Below are 11,382 nucleotides of genomic sequence, written 5' to 3'. Positions count from 1 at the left end.
AACCACACCAAACTCTAACAGATCACACACTTCTACAACTGTGGCACCACCATACCGTAGTTATTCCATCAATCTGTCTGCCTTGGAATTGAAGCAGAAGATTGTAAAACAGGCTGATAAATGAAGAAACCTCCCCCACGGCACCACTTTCTGTTGAAACCTCAGATCCTGAGCAGACTCGCAAAATATTAAGAGAAAGCGAGGATCAAAAATAAGTGGGATTTGCAGCCCATTTATTTAAAAACGAGCGCCCAGTTCGCTTTGCTGCCAAAGCTCTGAGCTCAGCCCCCGCGAGGTGCGCCTGGCGGTCCCGCTGCTGTCCCCGCCGCCCGAGCCGAGGGCGGCAGCGCCGCGCCCGCCGCACGCCCGGCTGGAGCCGCCGCGGGCGGGCAGAGGAGCGGGAGCGGGCAGCCAGCGGACGAGCGTTATTCATGTGACACGCACCGCTCGACCACGGGTGAGTTTGAAAACAATTTCCTTAGCTTGGAGTGGCTCTCATTTCGGCTTGCAAGTGGTTTGATGCAGGCTTTGCAGCAGTTCATTCTTTAGTGTCTGACTCTTCATCGGATCAACTGCTTGACCACGAGACACAAAAGGACCTCATTCTAATTAAACTGCTTTAAAAGTCAGCTTCAACAAAAGTTGTTTCTGCACACAGACCATACCTTGCCTTTTGAAGGCTGCAGCCTTCTATTTAGTTTTTTATAATGAGTACAATTCTCTGCACTTCTGTAAGGAAAGTAGTTCTTGTTTTCACTTTTAATATGAACTCCTTACTCCTGCCTTTTTGAAATGCTGCATTATGACTACTAACCATCAGTCAGGTCTTCAGGCAGTAAGGGACAGATTGGCAGACCTAATGCACATGTACATTAGAGATATAGTTCAGGAATACTGAAGAACAGGTACCCACTCTCATGTCCAAGCTCTCACTTGAAATAGCAAAGCGTTACTCAAAGTATTACTGCTTCCCTCTTCTCCCCCAATTCCCTTTTCTCCGATTTCTTCTCCTCCCATCTAAAATTATCACAAATAATTAAAACATCTAAAATTATCACAAATCACGGTTGTTGTCTCAGGTGTCATTTAAGAAGCATCTTCACCCCACTTCACTGTTTCCCCCTGATGCTCCTCCACCACCATTTCAAAAAATATTTGCCAGCCACCATAGAGACTTCCCCTGTTCACCTTTCTTGCTAGCCTAATGATAATAATTTTCCTCAGTTCTTGTGTTGTCATGGGTTTAAAACATGAATCAACTTTGGGATTATCTTTTGTCCTTCTTGAAAAATTGGGAGGGGGCGTGTTGCAATCAAAAGCCCAGTTTCTCAAACAGCTGACACCTTTTTACCTGTACATAAGGGTCAGGCCCAGATGTGTGATGCATTGCACAGCCAAGAAAAGGTCAAGGCTTCCCAGAGGGAGGATTCCACAGATAATTTACTACCCAATGGCAGCTTTTTTATTGATGAAACAACACATGAAACTTTAAGTCCCTGCTAGAGCATTATAGTGAACCAACAGCTCAGAAAATTCTTGAAGTCCCCTGCTCACATGGAAAAGCAGTGGTAGCCTCTCTGATTTACCTCAGGTCCCTTAAGCAATAACTCAGTAACTGAGGTAACTTTATTAATACCTACTTGACAGACAAGAAATGTAATGACAGTCTTGTCACAACAAGTCTCATTGTGGCTTTTGCTTTTCCTCCCTGCTGGTGCTTTCAGCTCCTGTTTACTGGGAAACCTGACTCATTTGCTACTTTTGTAATACACAGTAAGGCAGAGTTGGGGGATTCCCTGATGGAAGAGCTATTTACAATTTAGTTGTAACCAGACCTCATACAGGATTGTGTGTGTGTGTGTTTGTACACGCTGTCTCCTGAATCTAAGGTGGTCTTTTATGGAGCTTTTGCGAAACAAAATTATAAGGACACAAATAAGCTTTTTATGGGTACTTAAAAGAACCTCCAAAAATAAAATAAGCTGAGAAAGTGTAGGCTGTTTTTATCTTTCCCTGATGTACATGAACTGAAGAAATGTATAGGCCATTAGAAAAAGTGTACAAAAACACAGATCACTGAGGTCAGACAAAACACAAATATTAGCCATCCTAAAATTCTTGAAGGGAGAAATGAGATGGTCAGTATCAGGTACACTTTTTTGATCACAAATAGAGAATGGGTGACAACATGATGCAGATGGTCTGTATGAAGTTTTGATAAACACTTAATAAAAATGCTCCAAGCTCCCGTTGTGTTAAGTGATGCACAGATGTTCTTGTGGCCATTTCAGTGGGGCCAGTTCAGTGGGACTCATTTTTAAACATATCTGTATTGGTTGCTCACATGTGTTCTAGTTGCATGTATAGTCCTTTCAAGCATCAAATGCCAATCCCAAGTGCAGAAGGCTTTGAAAATCATTCAAGGAGGTTTTACTTACAGTCTTTGTGGGAGGGCATTCACATCAAGAATAACTTATGACCTAAGACATCTGTTCCAAAATAAATTTCTTTATTCTAAAGAATACAGAAATTATTCTAAAGAAAAATTTTCTAAGAGGAAACAAGTGATGTCAAACACTGAACATTATTAAAAGGAGTTCTCCTCTTTCCTGAGAATCACATTGGAGCAGTCATGCAGGGAATATGTACCATGTTCATTGTAAGTGGAGCACATGCTCATCTCTCACATTAGAGAACATCCTATACCAATAGGATCTTCACTCACCCAAAAGCCCAGAGAGAAGAGTTTTTGTACAACTTATTGAGGCAAACTGGAAAAATAAAACCAGCATAAAACAAATAAACAAGCAATGCAGAGACAGAGATGTGAAGTACTTCTGTGAATGCATACATGCTGGTCTTTTCCACCCAGAGAAATCTTAATGCTAACAACTATTTCACGGATTTTTATTTCAAAAGATATGGGTATATCTGCAAACATTTTCCCCTACATTTTTATGGTTTTTCTCCCTCTCAACCCCATTTTGGCTATGGAACTAATTTACAGACAATGTGTGTTGTCCCCTAAATGACTGTATGTGAAGGATACCCTGTGCAATGAGGCATTTCATACCATTAGGGCCAACCAGTCTGCCCCTGGAGACATGTCCTTCTGAAAACTGTGCTTATATTTCCATTTTATACAGTATTTGAAGTTCAGAATTTTCTCTTAAATGCTTGGCATAACCTTTTCATCAGCCCATAGTATACTTCTCACACAAAATAACAGGCAAATAAGAGAAGAGGATCTGAATGTATTTTTATGGTGTTTATGTCACAGAACATCTGGTATTACCTTTGATTTCAAAATCCTTCTAGAATGTTAGAATTTGTAAAATTATTTCAATCAAAAAGCATTTGGTCCACAGATCTCAATGTGTATAATAGTAGCTCATTATTTCCTGAGATTTAAATGATACCATTTTTTTGACAGAGGAAAAAATTTTCAGAGGCAGTGTAGGTGGAGTCTAGCACCAGGTACCCAGAACAGGGGGTTAAACTACATTAAATTAAAAAAAAAAAAAAAGGCTTAAACCATGACAATCTTCCACTATTTTAGGTCTGTCAGCACAGATTGTTCACAGAAACATTGCTTCAGACTAGGATAGATATAGCTGATAGACACAACTCCACACTATTTCTTCTACATCTGTAATGAAATTAAGGCAAAGAATCAGGGTTCACAAAACCAGCATGCAATATTTGGGTGCAAGGAACTCTATACCCTATAAGTATCCTGAAAAGAACTGGTGATGCAAGTGCTGGGTGTGTTGCTTGCAAGTTGCATTGCTGCAACAGAATGACTCCAAACAAAAATCCACACGTGGTCCTTGTATGGCTCTTCTTACTTCTTACCGGTTTTTCATGGCTGCAGCCAGCTGGTCCTTCCCCCTCCTCCTCTTCCTCCCCCCCAGGGCTGGTGGGGCCCAGGTTTTGGAGGTGTGTGGAGGCCGTGCACGAGGCAGCCGCTGGCATCAGGGCCCTGGCCCACCACGGGGCAGGTACCAGAGCAGAGATGCTGGCACAAGCTCCTGCCCGGAATGCCCACGGCAAGCTGGGGTGCACCTGGCCCCAGCACTACAAACAAAGCAGAAGATCGAGGATCTTTGTCTGTGGCTGAGTGCTATTTGGGACCGTGAGCTTCACATTTTCTAGCTTTTTCCATGACCACAACAGCTAAAACTTAATTCCCTTTTTAATTTGTTAACCGAAGCTGGACACCTGTCTTCTAAAACTTGGATTTGAATTCCCCTTGTGCCCATCTAGTCTTCCCCTTCTCTTCTCTTCTTCCTCCTCTCTCACAACACTCCAATGCTCAAATTTAGGAAGATTTATGCCTGAGCTGCCAGAGTTGGCAGCATTATATTAGTAGCAGAAGGTGGTATTCGAGTAAGGGCCAAAGCAACGCAGAATTGCAGAGATGGATACAAGAGCAAAAAGAAAAGAAACACCTACCATACGGTACTTTGCATCAGAGCTGGCTGAAAATTTTTCACCAAAGCAAATTTTCAGTGAAAAATGTTATTCCTTGTTTGGGCCAAAGACAGATTCTGCATGTGAGGTGTCCACTTTTGCATTTGTCCTTAAAATAAATGTGAACTACGAAACAAAAGATATTATAATAAGCACATATTCGGTTTTCAGCCAAATTGTCTTTGACAAAAATCTGTCCATTCCCAGGAGAGAAAATAACCTTTTTTTACCCAGTCCTATTTTATTAGCCTACAGTATACAATACCTATTGTTTTCTGTGTTGTTAAACCTCCTACCATGGTTCAGTATTGCAGCTGGCTGTCATACTTGTGTTTGTACACTGGATATCTGTGGGGTAGATTACTTCATTATTTATGTGTATCAATTCCCCATTTGGAAAGGGAACATACCACACTTTGTCTGCTCAGCTGATAGGCATAGCAACTACTGTCTCTTACTGTGCTCGGGTACAGTGCCACTTAAAATGGGTCTTCAGTTTCAATGAGCACTAATGTTGTGCTAATGTCATGCAAACAATACAGAATAATAGTCTTATTAAATTAATATCTTATGATCTGCTCCAAAGCAGGCAAAGAAGCACATGCTCAGGTTATTTTTTTTTTTCCCCAGGAACAGGCCTCATGAAGCAAATCTCCCTGGTTCTCTGACAGTGGATGATGTCTATAAATCTTTGCAAGTCCATGCTGTTTGCTGAGCAAACAATGAGGACGGGGTATCCTCTAGGATTATTTGTGCACTGGTAACAGAAATCACACTGATATGAGGCTAACTCAGTACTCATTCTTTCCTGTTCCTCCAACAGCTCCCCAGACTATTCTCAGTCTCTTTTTTTACTCCTTTCTCAAAAGGATTTTATTTTTGCACTGTCAGTAAAAATGGCCATCACACAGTGGTGCCATTTCGTGGCAGCTGCTTTAAACATGCTTGCCATCAGCAGATCTGAGCTGAAGTTCATCAAGGAGAGGAACTGCATTTCCAGTCATCTCTGTGTGCTCTTCCCAGAACAAACCAGTCTGAATTTACTGTTCCCACCCAGAAGAGAGGGTCTGGCAGGAGAGGTCCAGTGAGGCCTCAGCAGTGCTTTCATGTCCCATCCCCACCACAGGGAATGCAAATGTCACCTGTATGCAGGAGAGCTGGACCTTCCTGCCCAGGTGGCCCTTCATACAATGACAGGATCCTGAATTCTCAACGCTGCCACTGTACAGCACCAGCAGCATCTCCAGCCACTTGTGTCCTGCTGGGCAAGTCCATCACACAGCATTGCTGCCGGTGAGGCCTAATCCAGCACAGTATCACCATTAGAAAAGGGGAAACACTCCAGGAACAAAGATGAGGGACAAATTGAGGATGATATAGTCTGCTTGCTTTATTCCACTCTCCACTTTCTGGTCCTGATATGGCTCTTCTGCTGGCTTCCCCCTGAATCTGATCCCTCACACAGTACAGACCAAGGGCAGACCAAGTTTCAGAGGTATGCAGAAGCAGTATGATTTAGGACACAGATCTAAAAAGAAACTGGAGCAGTTTGGTGCAGGTAAGTGCCTGGATAGCAAGCGATGTTACAAGGGATGATACAGAACTGACTGCCTTCCCTGTATATCTCAAGTCTACATATCTGTAGCACTTGGCTTTGGTTGCATCTCTGAACTTTGCCTAAAGCATGTAACACTCATGAATCTGCAAAATTGGACTGGAAGTCTCCAGAGGAGAGGATTACCCAGGAGAATTTTAGTATTTCCTGCTTCCAGTTGGGCTGGAACCAACACAAAAACAGCTATAACAGTATTTGGCTCTGACATACCTGGTCTCAGCCAAAAAGCAGGAAATTTAGAGGTATGTAAAGACGAAAAAAAAATGATGGGAGATTGGGGTGAGGAAAAGAGCTGAGCTTTTGAGAAACTGAAGGACAAAAAAGATGAAGTACTGTCAGTTCTTATTTGTTTCTGAAGGATTTTGCTAACCTGCAAGTCTAGATCCTCTCCTCTGAATAACACCTGGACTTTTGTACAAAAGAGCAATCCCTAAAGGCTAGATTTCAGGCCCTTGGCACTGTTTTATACCTCCCCAGAATGGAATAAAACTGCCAAGTCAGACTGGGACCTAGCCCAGAGTTTGTATTTATTTATTTATTTATTTAGCTGATAATTACAGGCTTCCTGGGCTTGAGTCTCTTTACACAAGTACTCTTTGGAGACATCTAAGGAATTCAAACTGAGGCATAATCTTCTCACTGTTCTTCAGCAGATCTGGCAATAGTTAGAAGGACTGCAGCAACCCTGTATTATTACAGATCCATGCACAAATTTAGCACTTCAGACAGAAACCACTATCAAGACGAACAGTGGGAACTTGCTTTGTGCGCACATCTGGAAACAAAGGGTTTAGATATAGCACTCGCAGATTTTTGCTGCCTGTGACCTCCCTCACCAGCACAACAAATTGTACTTTGTCAAGGAAGAAGTTGGATTTGTACATCTGTGTGGCGTGAACACAGTCTCTCTGTCTGCTGGCTTCTCTGCACTGTTGTATGCAAACAGAAAACAGACCCTTGTAAAAGCCAGCAACAACTTCAGTAGTAATCACAAGGCATCACCAGAAGTTTGTACCTACTTAGAGCACAGTGGCCATGCAGATCACCTGGAAAGTCCTGTGGCTCTGGAGGTGTACAGCCAGGTGCCTCACCAGCCTCTCTGGGACTTGAAGCAGTTCATCCCAGCTAGCACTGCACCTTCGTGTCTGCACCGACCAGCACAGACCCTGCCTGAGGCTGGCTGCTCTATGGCCACCTTGTCACTGGCTTCTTCTTCCCACTCTGATCCCACGCAAAATTTATGTTCTTAGACCCAGACTACATATATTCTGTATTTTTGCCTTTACTCTAGAGCTGAATAATCCAGTGTAGACCAGCTTCAAAAAGCTCTCATGTGCCCTTATAACCTGTCATATTAAATACCCTGAGCTGTTAATGGTGGTTCACAGCAGGGGATGAAGGACTATCTTGATTCAAGCTATATGTGCAAAAAATGTAAGTGCACCACCAAGGCTGCTGGGTAATTTGCTTCTCCAGCTGGGAGAGAAGGTGGGCAAGGAGAACGGCTCTGGCCAACATCACTGGTAACCACAGGCACCAGCTGCATGCTCAGCCTGGCTCTCTGGGATCTCTGAGAAGTTCTTACTCCGGGGTCTTCCCTTCCCACAGCCCTCTGACAGATGTGACAGCTGATAGTTCTTGACTCTTTGTATATTTTGGTATGAAGCTTCAGAAATTTGGCCATCCCACTCTGATGAGTCAGCCCACATGCATCTTGATAACTGGGGATGTTCATCGACTCCTGAAGAGACTCCTAATCTAATTAGGTTCTCACTAGTCATAAATTTGGAATTGTAACAGAAAATTTAAAAAACTGAGTGTTTCCAACTGGGTTTCATATCCCTGGAAGATAACTGCATAAATGTTTGCATAAATGGTCATCTAATTAGATATGTATTTACCTGAACCCTTTCCATTGTGGGAAAAAGAACTTATAAAATTGGTCTTGAGTGATAGCTTGCTTTAGTTTTAAAGCAGTCACCAAATGAAAATCCTTTTAAAACCAATTCAATCCTAGTTTTCATTCAACAAAAAAGGGGCAAGCACTTTGAATACCGAGGGCCAAATTAAAAATGAACCTTCTAATAAAAAGAAGAGAAAAATAAAAGCCTTTGTCTACGCTCACAAATAAAAGCATAAATGCCCTTGGTTTAACCTTTCATCTACCCTCTTACTCACAATATGTTTACATTGTCCCCCAAATACTTGAAGAGGAAACCTTTCCCCCAGGATCATGACCTCCTCTCTGTTGTCTGTGGTCCTGCACCCAGATTCACATTTCAGGACAGAATACAACTCCTACTGCACATGCTACCAGACCACCCCACTTTTGTCAAAGAAAACGGGCAAGGGCTTTGCCTTCAGCTGTCTCTTTTTACTGGCACCTTAACTTTGACATCTTTCACCACCTGGGGCTTAAGAGACTTCTTGTAATTGAGAAAGGGCAAGTCCAGCACTTTTTTTCCATGATCCTGTGCCATGCAGGTCCCACTTGGTTATCAATGGCAGTGTTATGAAAGTTCAGCACGGCTAAACACTTGTTAACTACTTACAGGATTTTTTGGCTCAGCAAGTAAATCCTTCAACAGTTCTGCTTGCTTACTCTGCTATCCCATTAGACAGCATAACTTTGGGGCTAGACAAGAGGAGTTTTCACAATCCTGTGCCTTTGCAAGCAGAAAATCCTGAGTGTTTAGGGTGCAATTCTTGCACAGCTAAGATGACACAGCCTCTTCATGCACAACAGTTTTTCTCTTTCCAAAGTCAGAGTACAACTGTGAGTGTAAAGGATCCTAAGGACTACAGCAAAACACATAATAAATAATAATGTCACCCTCCCACATACTCTGGGGGCAGGAAAGCAGGATGATGGTTGTTGTCACTTCTTATTCTTGGGGAACGCCTACCTCCCTCTCCTTCAGAGCACTGAGGTGTCAGAGATACAGAACTAGATCTGCTGATGCCTGGGGTTAAGGGGAAATTCAGACAGCACCATACCATGATGCCTTTGGCCCAAATTAATCTCACTTAAACTCCAGTTTAGTCCCTGTGCACCTTTAGACTGAAATAATTTTGGGGTCCAGCAAGAGCTAGGAACACCTTGATTTAGACAGGGCAATGGGATTTAGGCTAAATGAGGAATTCTTTGGCCATGAAGTTTATAAATTAAATCCTTATCTGCATAAGCCAAATTGACTATAAACATGCATCAGTACTCTTCCTTCCCTTTCAGTGAGATGAGTCCTTCAGCCTGGACAATAGATTTGCAAATTGCCAACGACAAGGAGAAAGCTTCCACAAAACTCAGTAGCACCTATAGTGTTTCCTTGGCATAGTGAAAGCTGTGGTTATGTTCTCTTAATTCTCCCAGTCTTTCCTTTATGCAGAATTTCTACTGTCTGGATCTTTTTCATCCTTCCCATAGCAAATATCCCTATCTTTAGTTTCACACCCACTTCAAACGTCACCCTTTATATCTTCTACCTTTCTTTCTTCAGTTTGGACCCACATGACTAATACCAGTTCTTTCACTGACTGCTTTTTCCTTCTTATAAAACTTACAGAAAAAAAAGTAAGTAAGTGCCTGTTGTGGTTTCACCCCAACCAGCAGCCAAACCCCACAAGCCTCTCACTCACTGCCCCACCTGCAGGACTGGGGAGAGAATCAGAAGGGTAAAAGATAGAGACCGCATGGGTTGAGATAAAGATAGTTCAACAGGGAAAGCCTATGCACACAAGCAAAACAAGGAATTGATTGACTGCTTCCCATGGGCAGGCAGGTGTTCAGCGATCTCCAGGAGAGCAGGGCTGCATCACGTGTAACAGTGACTTGGGAAGATAAATGCCATCACTCCAACTGTCCCCCCTTCCTTCTTCTTCCCTCTCTTCTAATATTGGGTATGATTTCACACAGTCTGGAATATCCCTTTGGTCAGTTTGGATCATCTGTCCCAGCTGTGTCTCCTCACAACCTCTTATGCAGCCCCAGCTTCCTCACCAGTGTCTCAGTATGAAAAGCAGAAAAGGCCTTGGCTATATATAATCCTTGTTCTGCAAACAAAAACATCCCTGTATTATAAGTTCTCTGTTCAGCACAAATCCAAAACACAGTGTCATACCAGCCACTATGAAGACAATTAATTCTACCCCAGCCAAAACCAGCACAGTATCAAAAAATATAAAAAAGAAAAATATGTCATGAACTAAAATGTAGCATATTCATTTTAGCCCTGTTTCTCAGCAAAGACACAGTTAGTATTTGCTTCCGTATTTTCATCATTTCTGCTTTATAACAGAAGCCACTGGTTAATTTCAATAAAATTTGACAGGTGTAGAGAAATCTCAAAATATTAAGTTCCAACAACTTTGAAATTTTATATAGTGCAGCTGAAGATATAATTTCAGCCACTGAGAAATCAGAGCTAAGGAGAGGAGAAAGCCCCTAAACAGCCCTTCTGCCTTTGGAAAAACTGCAATAAGAGCTGACCATTGCTCAGGCCATACGTTATTTTAATAATACTTCCCTAGGTTTCCATTTCCTACCTTTAAGCCATGTCTCATTTGTTGGGGTTTTTGGAGTTCTTTTCCCTCATGTTCAGGGAAAGCACTGGTTTCACTTGTTGAATGCTTTTATTTTCCCTTTTATAAGCCAAATATCTGGTCATCCCAATAGTCTTGTGGGGAGTTTGTCATGCATCATGCTGCACAAAATCACAAACTTGGCCTTGATTTTTAGACCATTCACATACTGATCTATTGTTTCTGCATATCTGCAGGAGTCTGATATCTGGTAATAAATAAAAAGAGATATCCAAATGTCACATATTTCTTGGAGCTGAAATAGTCCTGGAACTGATCCATTAGTAAAGTTAACTTTGCATTATCCTTTTACATTACAGAACTGAGGCTACCATCAATACATCATGCCCAGTCACGTGAGGGAAAGCAGATGCTTGTCATTTCTTTCCTCACCATCTTGCTGGTACATAAATACTGTTCAAGCATTCATCTCCCTTTTCTCCCAAATTAGGATAAGACCTCTGTAAAAAACCCAAGGTTTGTCAGGGTGCCACGTATCTACTACCTCCCCCGTCAGACCAAAGCAATAACAATGCAGCCACCCTGGGGTCAGAGACACGGTGTGCAGGAGCAAAGGCAAGGTATGAACTGAAGTGTTGTGTGTGATTGCTGCAGCCAGGAGCTGAAATACGAGACTGAGGTCCTTGACATAAATACAAGTACCATGTCAACTGTTCCAATCTGGTTAATCTGGTATCTTGCAACAGTTATGCGAG

General features: G+C 42.4%; 1 long non-coding RNA gene across 1 annotated transcript; it reads left to right on the top strand.

Annotated features, from left to right (window-relative positions):
• Positions 1-363: 363 nt before the first annotated feature.
• On the top strand, positions 364-8,378 carry LOC121337335. The gene is made up of 3 exons (XR_005952880.1): positions 364-457; positions 5,104-6,031; positions 6,742-8,378. It is a non-coding gene; the product is annotated as an uncharacterized LOC121337335 (long non-coding RNA).
• The last annotated feature ends 3,004 nt before the right edge of the window (positions 8,379-11,382 follow it).

Source organism: Onychostruthus taczanowskii, unplaced genomic scaffold (assembly GCF_017590055.1).
Source record: "Onychostruthus taczanowskii isolate IOZ18803 unplaced genomic scaffold, ASM1759005v1 scaffold26, whole genome shotgun sequence".
Taxonomy (NCBI): Eukaryota; Metazoa; Chordata; class Aves; order Passeriformes; family Passeridae; genus Onychostruthus; species Onychostruthus taczanowskii.
Note: the sequence above shows the minus strand (reverse complement) of the source record. Positions and strands in the feature narration are given on the sequence as shown.